The sequence below is a fragment of the Jatropha curcas genome, chromosome 7 (genome assembly GCF_041381405.1).
Source record: "Jatropha curcas cultivar XTBG-Jc1 chromosome 7, XTBG_Jcur_1.0, whole genome shotgun sequence".
Classification (NCBI taxonomy): domain Eukaryota; kingdom Viridiplantae; phylum Streptophyta; class Magnoliopsida; order Malpighiales; family Euphorbiaceae; genus Jatropha; species Jatropha curcas.
This window is the reverse complement of record NC_143157.1, coordinates 14,130,395-14,145,353: the sequence shown is the minus strand read 5'-3', so window position 1 is coordinate 14,145,353 and position 14,959 is coordinate 14,130,395. Positions and strand designations below refer to the sequence as shown.

Below are 14,959 nucleotides of genomic sequence, written 5' to 3'. Positions count from 1 at the left end.
TCTCAACTTGTGCTTTGACCTGTTAAAACCTTCAACTTATAAAATTATACATGTTGAATCCTTAAACTTATAACTCCCTTTGTATTTTGTTTGCATGGTTTGACAAAATACTACCTCCGTCCCATTTTGTTTGCATGGTTTAAAAAAACACGTATATTAAGAATTTAGTCAATAAAAATTATTTTGCTCTTTTTTATCCTTAATGCATTAAGATATTAATAAAAGTCATTCATTTAATAAACGCTTATAAAAGTTATCATGGGAAAAACAATTAGTTACATATATAAATTTAAAAACCTTACAAACATTATGGAATATTTAAAAAAAGAATAACAAGCAAATAAAATGGAACGGAGAGAGTATTTTATTATGAAATCCACTATGCAATAATTAGTATCAAAAGATACATAAAGTATCACACTTATTCAATGTATATCTAATAATTGAAAATGCGTTAAATAAATCACTATAAAAAGTTCGCCATTTTGCGACAAACAAGAAACGGTTGCAAATTACCAACCGATTTGCGACAAACAACAACTAATAATTTTTTCCGCAAAAAATATTTAGAAGCAAGAAATTAGCGATTGATGTGCGATACATTGCGATCGTCTTTGCAAGTGTACGACAATGACGAGAAAGTCGGTCGCAAATTTCAGATGTAAGATTTCCCGCCACGAAGAGTGTGACCGACCCGTGATTGCTTGTTTTTTTTTTTTTTTTTGGCAAACTCGGTTGCAAATTGCAATAAAAAAATAATTGCCACATCAAGCAGTCTGCGAATGAAAAAAACGAAGGATTATAAACTCTAGTCCTCTTTTTCCTCTCGCGATAGACCCTCTCCCTCTCTTTTTTTTTTTTTTTTCTCTCTTGGTCGCCGCTTTGCTGCTGTGGGCCGACTGCGATTGTTGGATTCATAAAAATTGAAGTATTTAATATATATCACTGTATTAATTGAAAATTTTAATTCGCTATCTAAAAGTTAAAAATGTGCAACAACTAAAATTGACAAAAATTACGAATAAATAATAACACATGAATACAACAAAAATGGATATTAAATATATTCTGTGATTGCCGTTCAACTTGTGGATCCGTGGCGCAATTGTAGCGCGTCTGACTCCAGATCAGAAGGTTGCGTGTTCGATTCACGTCGGGTTCAATTCCTAATTTTTTCATTTTTTGTTGTATGTGCCACGCCCCCTTAATTCTATGCTGTGATTAATAAACTCCAGATATTATCGAAATTTCATATCAATAACCATGCACTTTGTATTTAAAAAAAATCACTTAAATTATTTTTATAATTTGTAGCTGTTTAACTAAATAGTTCTTCAATTAATTTTTTCATTTAGTTATGATATTATCAAATTTTCATATCAATTGCTTTATGCTTCTATTTAAGAAAAAAACTAATTAAATAGTAATTTTATATTTATAGCTATTAATTATATAGTTCTCCAATTAATTTTTCCATTTCATTGTAATAAGATGTTAAGCTAACAAAACTTGAAATTTTCTTTTATGTATTACATCCAAATCAAATCGTGATTTTTTTTTTCTTTTATCCTAATATCATCAATTCTACTTTATAAATAAAAATTTATCAGAAATGAAAAATCGTCTATATGATTAGATCAGATTAAAATAATTTTTTAGTTGATTAACCAAAAATTAACACAATTAATTATTTAGTTGAATGATGAAAATAGAGAAATTATTTAATTTGTTTCTAAAGAATAGAGGTGCTAATTAGTAAATTTTCACCAAATTATGAAGGCTAAATAGTGATTTACTTAATTTAAATCTGCAAACTTATTACGATTGTATTTTGGATTTAATGGAAAATAATAAAGATTGAAACTGTTGAGGGCAAAATCTACTGCATTTAATCTGTTGGGAATTTTAAACATTTTGTCCCGCCATAATGAAAGTTATATTAGGCCCAAATTGTGGCAATTATATTTTCTGTTAATTATTTTTCATAGTTTTTAACTGCATTTTCTATTTTTTTATATTATTTTTAGTTATTATGTAATAATAATAATAATAATAATAATAATAATAATAATAATGTACTTTTAATATTTTTTGGATAGTAAGTTTTAACAGTAAAAGAACTTTTAATAAGTTAGCTTTACAAATCATACTACTTTTCTATCTTTTATTTTCACTTTCTTTTATTTATTATACTTTAATAACCGAAGAAGTTAGATTTTGTAATAATAAAGAAGCTTTAAGTTAGATTTTATATTAATATTAAAGCTTTGGTTTTCATTTACTCATCCATATTATGTGATAAACATAACATTTATTTTCTTGGTACTATATATAGCTTAATAGAGTTTGTCTTTCATCCTATTCATTCTTTTTTTTTTTTCTTTTTTTCTTTTTTTTTTTTATTTTTTTTTTTTTGTGATCAATCAATACAATATACTCTTTCTTTGATGAGCTTAACTACTAGAGATGATAGTGTCCAAAATCTTAAAATTACTTCTAATAAGATTTTTAGATATTTGTGAATAGAATGCAAATCTATATTATGTTTTATATAAGAATTTAAGAAATGTTCATTTTGTCATGTTAAAGAAAGAGTTATATTGAAAACTCTAGTCTCTTTCCTTTCTTTCTTTTTTCTCTGGGTTTTTAATTAACCCTAGATTCTATTTATGGTTGTCGTTGTTTATCAATGATAACTCTTACCTTCTATTATTTCTTTTACTTTAATCTTTTATTCAATTTAATAAATTCATATCTATTTTTCCTATAACAAATCTATCTTTTTTGTTTTTATTATTATTGTTTCGTCTCGATTTTTGCTTTGTCCCTTCTTTGTGAGGGTTTATTACGGCATGTTTCTTTGTTGATGCTATTGATGCATAGTGGCGAAAACTCATCTGCTTTCGTCATATGTTACAAAGTTTTGAAAAAACAATTTAGGTATAGAAGATCTAGAGAAATTATTATTTTGTTTTCCAAATCAATTAACAGATTAGTGCTATGAAAATTTATATATTTTATCAAGATTAACTCCAAGCAGAAAGATCTAAAATTATATATATATATATATATATATATATATATATATATATATTTAATTTAGTTTTATTATTCACAAGCATATGAATTCTTTTATTTCATTAAAATATCAGCAAAGTCTATTAGTTACTAATAGTAAAGTTGTATGTCTAGTTTATATGAGTATTTTAATTCTTGATATTATTATTAATGAATTATATTTAAAAATATATATTAAAGGAAGAGTTGTTTGGTTAATTTTAGTTATTATGCAACTAATTTTATAGTTTTGTTGTTGTTATTATTGTAAAATTAGTCTTAAGTGACTTTTATATTTGTGCAATGTATTTTGATGTTTTTTTTAAGACAATAAGCTATGATAATAAAGTAATTTTTAATAACTCTACTTCTCTATCCTTGATTTTTTGGGCTGATGCTTATGATATTAGTTTTGTAAGATTATCCTTTTCTGCTTCCTGTGTTACCAAAAAAAAAAAAAAAAAAAACTTTTAATAAGTTAGTTTTATTAAATTATACTACATTCTATCTTCCACTTTCATTTATTTTATTTATTATACTTTAATACCACAAAAGTTTTGTCAGAAAAGTAACCGGATGTTTATATTAATATTAATCCTATGATTTTATTTTTCCTTCTCACTTATGTTATATGATTTCATAAATGCAATTTTTGATTTCTTAGTATATAACTCAATATGGTTTACATTTCTTCCTATGCACTTTTTTTTTTTTATTTGTAATCAAATAAGATTTATCTTTATTGTGAAATTGATTGATTCGCAGGTCAATCATAATATAGTTCTATCGGGTTTGTTCTTAAGCATATACATTTTGTATTTATTCTTCTTATCTCTAATACACTATTCATCATAATACACTATCTCTAATACACTATTCATCATAATACACTATCTCTAATACACTATTCAATTTATCCTTTTTCATTTATCAATATTGATCCACAGGTGACCATGTTGAGATTGTTGTAGATATAGAGGTTTATGGTTATTAGTCATGTCAAGATTGTTTTAGATGTACATGTGTCACGACCTGTTTCTAAGGGCTGATCGGCACTAGGGCCTGTGTGGGTTTAATCCTCCTAAGCTCGTAGTAGGCCTAAATTCATTAAGTCAATTCATCGTTCATAATATGGCCCAATAACAAGTCTATATAAACTAGGTTGTAGGCTCATCCAATGATTTACAGTTAAATTCAAATATCCAACAGACATATTGTCATATTTGACTGATACATTATAATTACATTTTATGAGGTAGAATATATATAATTATCTTAGTCATTTACAACCCATTCGGAAAACAATTGCAGAATCCCTACATACATTTAGATCACAAATATATGTACACGTTTCTAATGCTCTTTTTTAATTGCAATTCAAATTATTCGTATCCATGGGACTTTCTTTACTTCTCAAGGCCTAGGGAAAAATTATAAGGCAAGAATGAGCACCTAAACTCAATGAGTAGGGTTAGATAACCTTCTCACCCCATACGATCTCAAATATGATAATCAAACCGGTAGCCCTTCGGCTAATTATGAATGAGTAAGTGAGCATGAATTTCACACCTATCAAACGGATCACAACTGTAACACCCGCCACCCAATCCCGAGAGACTCGACGGCGGATGCCACATTCGGTGCCGGAGACACCGTCTTAACTTAACATATAAATCATAAAACTAAAATTTTACATTAGAAGTAATTGGGTATTCACAAGTTTCACGAGTATATTATTTTTTTTTATATAATAGAAATGTCATTTCATTTTCTTATCTTTTTTTTTTAATATATATACATTGGGAACAAATCTACAAAAATACTGTAAGAATATCCCTTTAAAAACTGAGCTCGCCAAACATGTGAATACAAAATACTCCCAATGAAACTCCAAATGTCCAACATCTCCAAATAATTATTATAATACAACAACACTTTTATGTTTTCATAACTAAATAAATCCTCAATAGTATTTTCGATTCATCAATTACTTGCATTCATTATAGATATCAAGTCTTAATGAAGTAATCATATCAACTGACTTAAAATATTTCATATTCACTCATTTAATAAATCCTATGCTTATCTCCAAATATATAAACCAAAATAATTTATTATTACATATAATTCAAATAACATAATCTCCAAAAAATGTAATAATTATACATGCCATAATTCTTAAGTACATAAATCTCAATCGACTACTACCAAATTAGTGACTTCTACTTTGATAAGATGCTTCTACTCTTCAAGTAGCAACCACATCTTCAACCTACGCGTGATAAAAATCGACGCGCTGAGTATAAAACTCAGTGGTGCTCATAATTCACATACTTACCAAAATTGCGATGGCAACTTACTTAAAACACAAATTTCGTAAAATCATTTATAATCATAAAATCTCAAATATTAACATGCATTTACATTTATAGCAAAAGAAATATCAAATAAACTATGAATTAACAACATGAAGAATTTAATTCTTTCAACTCATAAATTCATTACTTGCACATTTATTATACCAATACATATACTATTTATTTTTAAAACCTTGTACCGGAATATCATGCTTTGAAAATTCATTTGATAACATAATCATTAATTTCCAAAGTAAAGTTTACTAAAATAATATGATCTCATTCGTTTAATTCAACTACTTTGAAAACAATAAGACGATTATAAATACAACTATGTCTTCATTCTTTTATAGCAACAATAAAATGTTATTTTTCGTTAAGGCTCATACTCATGCAGAATGAACATAAGCAGATTTGATCGTGGCCTATGTTAGCGCCACCCCCATCACATACTCGTGGCCTATGAAAGCACCACCCCCATCACACAATCGTGGCCTAGGAAAGCACCACCATGGCCTATGAAAGCACCACCCCCATCACACAAATAAGCGCGTCCGCCTATTTATAAGGGCTGATAACCCTAGCATATGATCATAGCTTCACAATAACAAAATCAATCTCATCATACCACGTTTCAATCATGCATAGTAGAGCCCAAATCAAAATCATTCTTGCACAAAAGCAATAATTCTTAATCAAAAACACTTCATTACTTAATACCCATCACTTCAAAATTTCTCAACTTACAACTTACACAAATTACCACATTCTTTTTAAGATAGTATATATATACAAAGCACTTACACCTTAAATACCCATTTCTTTGTTAAAACTCTAAACATATAAAAGTTATCAAATAATCATACTTATGTCATATATATAATAATTATGTAAGCTTTACTACACTAAGGTGGTACCAAGGGGAGGAATTTCCTTCTCCAATCACGCATGCTAACATAACTCTTATGCACAAAAGTATCCATTTCAACCCTCATCATGCATTATCTAAATCAATTCCACACCTTTCCAATTTATATCCATTTAATCATATCCACAACAACCCTTCTCACACTTATGTTTTATTTTTGTCAAATAAATTCTAAAACATACAAATAATCAAGAGCACTTCATCACACATGATTTATACATACTTTTATCCAAATAACCCTTTGATTTAGGACATAGAAAATTTCCAGCATTAATATCACCTTGACCTTTTCTGGGTTTTTAGGACATAACTTGAGTTATAGATTTCCAAATTAAGTGAAGTTTGATTCATTAGAAAGCTAAGACAAAATTCTACAAATGTTATCAAGGGACAACAGCCCAGATCAATCTGTAATATGGTGAAAAAAGGCTAGGAACACAGACCAATAGTCCAGACCTGATTCAGCAGCACTAATTCCAATGTTTATCCAATTCCTACTTATCCAAACACTCAAATCAAACCAATCCAAAACCAGAGAAGTTTCAAGACACAGGGAAACAACTCTCATGAAGAACTCAGAATATAATCTTATCATTATAGTGGTCAAAATGGGCACTCAATTCAGTGATGCATGTAGCCCGTCATAACAGAGTCAGTTTGGGTTTTTCAGCCATAAGTTGAACTATATATATCCAAATTGGACACAAGAGGATGGGTTGGAAAGCTAAGAAGTAGACCTATAACTTTCATGAAGGACTCAGACACAAAGGAAAACTCAAAAGGATCGAAAAATAGTCCTTAATCTCACTCAATAACATTTTTCCCAATTTCAGCTTACTTAAATCATATACAAGGTAGGGATTTCTACCACATATTTCATACTCATCATACATCATCTTAAGAGCATAAACCAACAAAGAGAACAAGAAATCTTAAGGCCTTTTTCATCAATAGGTTCTGCCACTTTTGGAAGATGAAGAAGAAAATGTTTTCCTCATCAATTCTACATATAAACATGCTTAGAAATCTCCCAAGAACACATTTATACCACCAAAATTCAATAATCAAATCATTTCATATAAAATTCCCAATTTTCACAAAATAGTAGAAACTTCACAAAATCAAAAATTTAAACAAGGTAGGAGGATTTATGAACACTTACTTTAAAACAAGCCTTAGCAAGCTTAGATTAAAGCATTCTAAGCTCCAACTTTGCCTTTACTCCTTGGTAGAGGTTTCCTAAGCCTTTGGCTTTCCAAGTTTCTTGAAAATAATCACCACAAATCACTTCTCAGGCTTTAAACTCTAGGATTGATTCCTTAAATCAAGTTAAATGGGTTGAATTTGATGGATTTAGCTAAGGATGAAGTTGAAGAAAAACAAAGAGAAGAAGAAGAAGAAGGAGATAGCCAACGCCAAAGAGAAGAAGAAGGAGAGAAAGTGGTTGCTCAAATTATTGAGCACAAGGGTATTTTAGTCTTTTCTCAACATTGGATGGCTAGGATTGAGTCAATCTAATCTAATGGCTACAAATATTCTCCCAATTAAATTCCTTCAAAATATTATTTAACACAATAAAATCCTCAACTTTACTCCATAAAAATAATTCATCTAATTTCCTTAATTAATATAACACCATTTCAAATTTACTCCATACAAATATTGCCTCTAATTTTCCTTACTTAATATCACACCTTAATTAACTATTCACAAATTTTCTAAATTCTCTAAAAATATTTATTATTTACTTTCTACCCATAAAAATAATGTATACATACTCCAAAAATATTATAGAAAATATTAAACATACATAGTAATTTTTCCGGACCAAAATAATATTTATTCCCGGACCGATGATACTATTCACAGACCGGTAACTTACTATTTTAGACACAGAAAAATGGGGCGTTACAGTTCTACCCCCCTTCAAGAATTTCGTCCTCGAAATTCACTTGAATTAAATAATTACAAATCTCATAATATTTTTCCGACTTCATTTATTCTTCCTTAATCTGCTAGCACTTTAATCTCATAATTATAACATCAACTTCTCTTGCATATGAACCGTTTAGATCTGTACTATCCTCTTTAATTCTCTTACAAGAAAACTCCATAAGCATCTCTTATTCTATCTAACACTCAATCCAATGACCTATATAACTCCCATACCAAACATTTCATCATATAAGATACATATCAAGGTATATCATTAAATATCATATTCGAAGATTTGCATCAAGTCAATTCTCATAAAGCATGATGAGATTATATGAACATATACTGAGATCATATAGCTTATTCTCATAACAGTATTCTCCTGAGATCATATAGCTTATTATTATAACAGTGTTAATAACTTAATTGCTGCATGATACTTAATCTCATACACTGTCATGCATATATACATCATGCATACTTGCAAGTTCAACTCAAGAGAAAAAAATAATAATAATAATAATACCAAAGTTCCAAATCTCAATACATAAAAATATTTATACACCATCACAAAGTTATGCAAACCATGCAATGTGCCATATAGACTATCCCAACTTAACCATTTATCCATAACGATTTGGTAGTTCCATCCAAATAGAATTCACTAAGTCATAGCAATTCCACCCTTTTTTTTTTTAATCATAGATATCTCACAAAAATCCATAAATCATCCATGACTTGTACATACTTCTATTAACTATTAACCAATCTTTTCTATCGTCACAATGATCACTTATAAACTCTTAATCATTTTGGCTTCGAATTTATTCTCATATAAGCATAGTGAGATCAACACGAACCACAAATTTTTTTTTTTTTTTATATATATGTTCATGAAATCTCAAAAATATAGAAATTCTTACTTCTATACTCTGATGTATCATTCCTTCTATTTCCATCAACTCTGAATAACCAATGATTCCTAATTTGTCAAAAAAAAACTCTACATATTGACTCTCATTCCATTTAAATTATACTAATTCATACTCGTTCGCATTTCTGTAATTGATTCTTTTCTTAATATTCATACAATAACATGACTAGATCCATTCGTACTTATTTAATTCATTGGTATAACATCAATTTACTAGTTGGACAACTATTCCGCCATGTCCGATGTCATTCATCAACTCACTTAACCATCATGGTCCAATATTTATATAATATAATTATCTTGATTTCTTTATAGAAGTTATTTACTTTTTCTCGGAGCATAGAATCTCTCATTTAAACAACATTCCTTATTTATAACATCCAAATACTTTAAACATCAAAAGACTAAATCTTGTTGAATGGAATTCATACTTATACCATATCAAACCATAAGGTGCCACAATTCATACAAGATCCACTACTAGGCACATAAAGATTAAAGTAATTTATTTCTTACCAAAAATCACAGTTCACTTTTCTTCTAACCATAGTAATTCATATTATTCCTAATGTTCATACATCTGAAAAATAGCTGATGAATACCACAATATACTTTACTCCACCAAGTAGTAATTATTTTTCATAAATAAAAATCACTTCTGATAATGGCTTTAAATAATGTTTCATTCACCAATAGTATTTCTTATGAAAAAAAATACTTATCATCCCTTATTATAGCAAATCACCTCAAGTCATTCATCATTTAAACCTTATAAATATCATTTATGTAAATACACCAATTAATATACATATTCTTTCCAGAAAAAAAAAATTGTCTATCTCAATAGTCATAATAAATTCTACTAACCAAAATCATGTAAACTTCATCAATTGCATATATTAAAATCGATACTCTAAGTAGATTCTATTGTCCTTAAATCCAAATCATTTACTTCTCTTATTAGATCATACTAGCAACTCATTCACAACATACGCCTTCCTTAGGCACATATACATACATTCATGCATTTTATGAATGCATTTCACATTCAACAAATATTTAACTTCAACTTAATATTTATAATCTTAACAGGCATAACTTAATATATCTTCTTGTGCACACAACCATACAAGTTCACACTTCATCTTACATACTTATATTATATATAAATGTTATTTTCATGTTTAATTCGTAAACCAATATACTTCATAGCCCAAGAATCTGTATAAGTGAATTCATTTTCATTTATAAAATAATCTTTTCATTTATCAAAACTTTATAAAACCGCACTTGAAAATTTACTTAAATTAAATTTTTTTTTTATATCCACAGTATTCAATAGAAGGGAAAAATCCTCATAACAAAATCATTTACATAAGCACCATTATAAAAAAAAATATGCTTCTTATGGATTCAAAATTGACAAACCTTTTCACAAGTCACTCATGCTATCAATAGCATGGATACAAATCAATTTCGAAATTAAAATTCATATCTTCACAAGTCAAATCTCAAATATACTTCTAACACTTGGAACTCATATCAATTCAAGAAAAAGAACATCAATCCTTAACGCCTTAATACTATCTTATCTCCAATAACCACCACATCGAATCTCTATCCCTTATTCTCTAAGAATTCCTCCAAGAATCATTCATTCACATGGTCCAGAAGGATATAACCATTAATCATCAGTAGGAACCTCAATAACATACTCCGCTTACCACAACACCATTCTCCAATAGCTGGTTGTTTCCAATTCAAACCAATATGGCATGTATTTAACTTAAATTAAATTACTCATACTCTCACTTCAACATAGATAAATTCCTACACAATACACATAGTCCTAGAATCGCCTAAACCTATGCTCTGATACCACTAAATGTAACACCCGCCACCCAATCCCGAGAGACTCGACGGCGGATGCCACATTCGGTGCCGGAGACACCGTCTTAACTTAACATATAAATCATAAAACTAAAATTTTACATTAGAAGTAATTGGGTATTCACAAGTTTCACGAGTATATTATCTTTTTTTTTTATAATAGAAATGTCATTTCATTTTCTTATCTTTTTTTTTTAATATATATACATTGGGAACAATCCTACAAAAATACTGTAAGAATATCCCTTTAAAAACTGAGCTCGCCAAACATGTGAATACAAAATACTCCCAATGAAACTCCAAATGTCCAACATCTCCAAATAATTATTATAACACAACAACACTTTTATGTTTTCATAACTAAATAAATCCTCAATAGTATTTTCGATTCATCAATTACTTGCATTCATTATAGATATCAAGTCTTAATGAAGTAATCATATCAACTGACTTAAAATATTTCATATTCACTCATTTAATAAATCCTATGCTTATCTCCAAATATATAAACCAAAATAATTTATTATTACATATAATTCAAATAACATAATCTCCAAAAAATGTAATAATTATACATGCCATAATTCTTAAGTACATAAATCTCAATCGACTACTACCAAATTAGTGACTTCTGCTTTGATAAGATGCTTCTACTCTTCAAGTAGCAACCACATCTTCAACCTACGCGTGATAAAAATCGACGCGCTGAGTATAAAACTCAGTGGTGCTCATAATTCACATACTTACCAAAATTGCGATGGCAACTTACTTAAAACACAAATTTCGTAAAATCATTTATAATCATAAAATCTCAAATATTAACATGCATTTACATTTATAGCAAAAGAAATATCAAATAAACTATGAATTAACAACATGAAGAATTTAATTCTTTCAACTCATAAATTCATTACTTGCACATTTATTATACCAATACATATACTATTTATTTTTAAAACCTTGTACCGGAATATCATGCTTTGAAAATTCATTTGATAACATAATCATTAATTTCCAAAGTAAAGTTTACTAAAATAATATGATCTCATTCGTTTAATTCAACTACTTTGAAAACAATAAGACGATTATAAATGCAACTATGTCTTCATTCTTTTATAGCAACAATAAAATGTTATTTTTCGTTAAGGCTCATACTCATGCAGAATGAACATAAGCAGATTTGATCGTGGCCTATGTTAGCGCCACCCCCATCACATACTCGTGGCCTATGAAAGCACCACCCCCATCACACAATCGTGGCCTAGGAAAGCACCACCATGGCCTATGAAAGCACCACCCCCATCACACAAATAAGCGCGTCCGCCTATTTATAAGGGCTGATAACCCTAGCATATGATCATAGCTTCACAATAACAAAATCAATCTCATCATACCACGTTTCAATCATGCATAGTAGAGCCCAAATCAAAATCATTCTTGCACAAAAGCAATAATTCTTAATCAAAAACACTTCATTACTTAATACCCATCACTTCAAAATTTCTCAACTTACAACTTACACAAATTACCACATTCTTTTTAAGATAGTATATATATACAAAGCACTTACACCTTAAATACCCATTTCTTTGTTAAAACTCTAAACATATAAAAGTTATCAAATAATCATACTTATGTCATATATATAATAATTATGTAAGCTTTACTACACTAAGGTGGTACCAAGGGGAGGAATTTCCTTCTCCAATCACGCATGCTAACATAACTCTTATGCACAAAAGTATCCATTTCAACCCTCATCATGCATTATCTAAATCAATTCCACACCTTTCCAATTTATATCCATTTAATCATATCCACAACAACCCTTCTCACACTTATGTTTTATTTTTGTCAAATAAATTCTAAAACATACAAATAATCAAGAGCACTTCATCACACATGATTTATACATACTTTTATCCAAATAACCCTTTGATTTAGGACATAGAAAATTTCCAGCATTAATATCACCTTGACCTTTTCTGGGTTTTTAGGACATAACTTGAGTTATAGATTTCCAAATTAAGTGAAGTTTGATTCATTAGAAAGCTAAGACAAAATTCTACAAATGTTATCAAGGGACAACAGCCCAGATCAATCTGTAATATGGTGAAAAAAGGCTAGGAACACAGACCAATAGTCCAGACCTGATTCAGCAGCACTAATTCCAATGTTTATCCAATTCCTACTTATCCAAACACTCAAATCAAACCAATCCAAAACCAGAGAAGTTTCAAGACACAGGGAAACAACTCTCATGAAGAACTCAGAATATAATCTTATCATTATAGTGGTCAAAATGGGCACTCAATTCAGTGATGCATGTAGCCCGTCATAACAGAGTCAGTTTGGGTTTTTCAGCCATAAGTTGAACTATATATATCCAAATTGGACACAAGAGGATGGGTTGGAAAGCTAAGAAGTAGACCTATAACTTTCATGAAGGACTCAGACACAAAGGAAAACTCAAAAGGATCGAAAAATAGTCCTTAATCTCACTCAATAACATTTTTCCCAATTTCAGCTTACTTAAATCATATACAAGGTAGGGATTTCTACCACATATTTCATACTCATCATACATCATCTTAAGAGCATAAACCAACAAAGAGAACAAGAAATCTTAAGGCCTTTTTCATCAATAGGTTCTGCCACTTTTGGAAGATGAAGAAGAAAATGTTTTCCTCATCAATTCTACATATAAACATGCTTAGAAATCTCCCAAGAACACATTTATACCACCAAAATTCAATAATCAAATCATTTCATATAAAATTCCCAATTTTCACAAAATAGTAGAAACTTCACAAAATCAAAAATTTAAACAAGGTAGGAGGATTTATGAACACTTACTTTAAAACAAGCCTTAGCAAGCTTAGATTAAAGCATTCTAAGCTCCAACTTTGCCTTTACTCCTTGGTAGAGGTTTCCTAAGCCTTTGGCTTTCCAAGTTTCTTGAAAATAATCACCACAAATCACTTCTCAGGCTTTAAACTCTAGGATTGATTCCTTAAATCAAGTTAAATGGGTTGAATTTGATGGATTTAGCTAAGGATGAAGTTGAAGAAAAACAAAGAGAAGAAGAAGAAGAAGGAGATAGCCAACGCCAAAGAGAAGAAGAAGGAGAGAAAGTGGTTGCTCAAATTATTGAGCACAAGGGTATTTTAGTCTTTTCTCAACATTGGATGGCTAGGATTGAGTCAATCTAATCTAATGGCTACAAATATTCTCCCAATTAAATTCCTTCAAAATATTATTTAACACAATAAAATCCTCAACTTTACTCCATAAAAATAATTCATCTAATTTCCTTAATTAATATAACACCATTTCAAATTTACTCCATACAAATATTGCCTCTAATTTTCCTTACTTAATATCACACCTTAATTAACTATTCACAAATTTTCTAAATTCTCTAAAAATATTTATTATTTACTTTCTACCCATAAAAATAATGTATACATACTCCAAAAATATTATAGAAAATATTAAACATACATAGTAATTTTTCCGGACCAAAATAATATTTATTCCCGGACCGATGATACTATTCACAGACCGGTAACTTACTATTTTAGACACAGAAAAATGGGGCGTTACAACAACAATTCAAGTAATCAAACAGTGGATATTAGTATGTGGAATCACTCATTGTAAACAAGGATCATGCTCACCCCTAAAACATACTTTAATAGAAATTCTAGAATAATAAATCCCTTGATCCTTGTGTCAATTGCATTTGGGGATCCCACCGCCATTCAAGCTTAATGGGCCCAGTCTGCAAATTATCCTTTTCTTTTCTTTTCATTTTACCTTTCTTTTTCTTTTTTTCTTTTATCACTAATGTGCATC

General features: G+C 29.1%; 2 long non-coding RNA genes and 1 other non-coding gene across 3 annotated transcripts; 1 reads left to right on the top strand and 2 right to left on the bottom strand.

The window, feature by feature from the left end:
* Positions 1-1,090: 1,090 nt before the first annotated feature.
* On the top strand, positions 1,091-1,162 carry TRNAW-CCA (transfer RNA tryptophan (anticodon CCA)). The gene has a single exon. It is a non-coding gene; the product is annotated as a tRNA-Trp (tRNA).
* Positions 1,163-5,122: 3,960 nt separating this feature from the next.
* Positions 5,123-7,986, bottom strand: LOC149494717 (uncharacterized). The gene is made up of 2 exons (XR_016321663.1): positions 7,505-7,986; positions 5,123-5,329 (listed from the first exon to the last, which is right to left on the bottom strand). It is a non-coding gene; the product is annotated as an uncharacterized LOC149494717 (long non-coding RNA).
* A 3,621-nt stretch (positions 7,987-11,607) lies between these two features.
* Positions 11,608-14,434, bottom strand: LOC149494716 (uncharacterized). The gene is made up of 2 exons (XR_016321662.1): positions 13,958-14,434; positions 11,608-11,782 (listed from the first exon to the last, which is right to left on the bottom strand). It is a non-coding gene; the product is annotated as an uncharacterized LOC149494716 (long non-coding RNA).
* Positions 14,435-14,959: the final 525 nt, after the last annotated feature.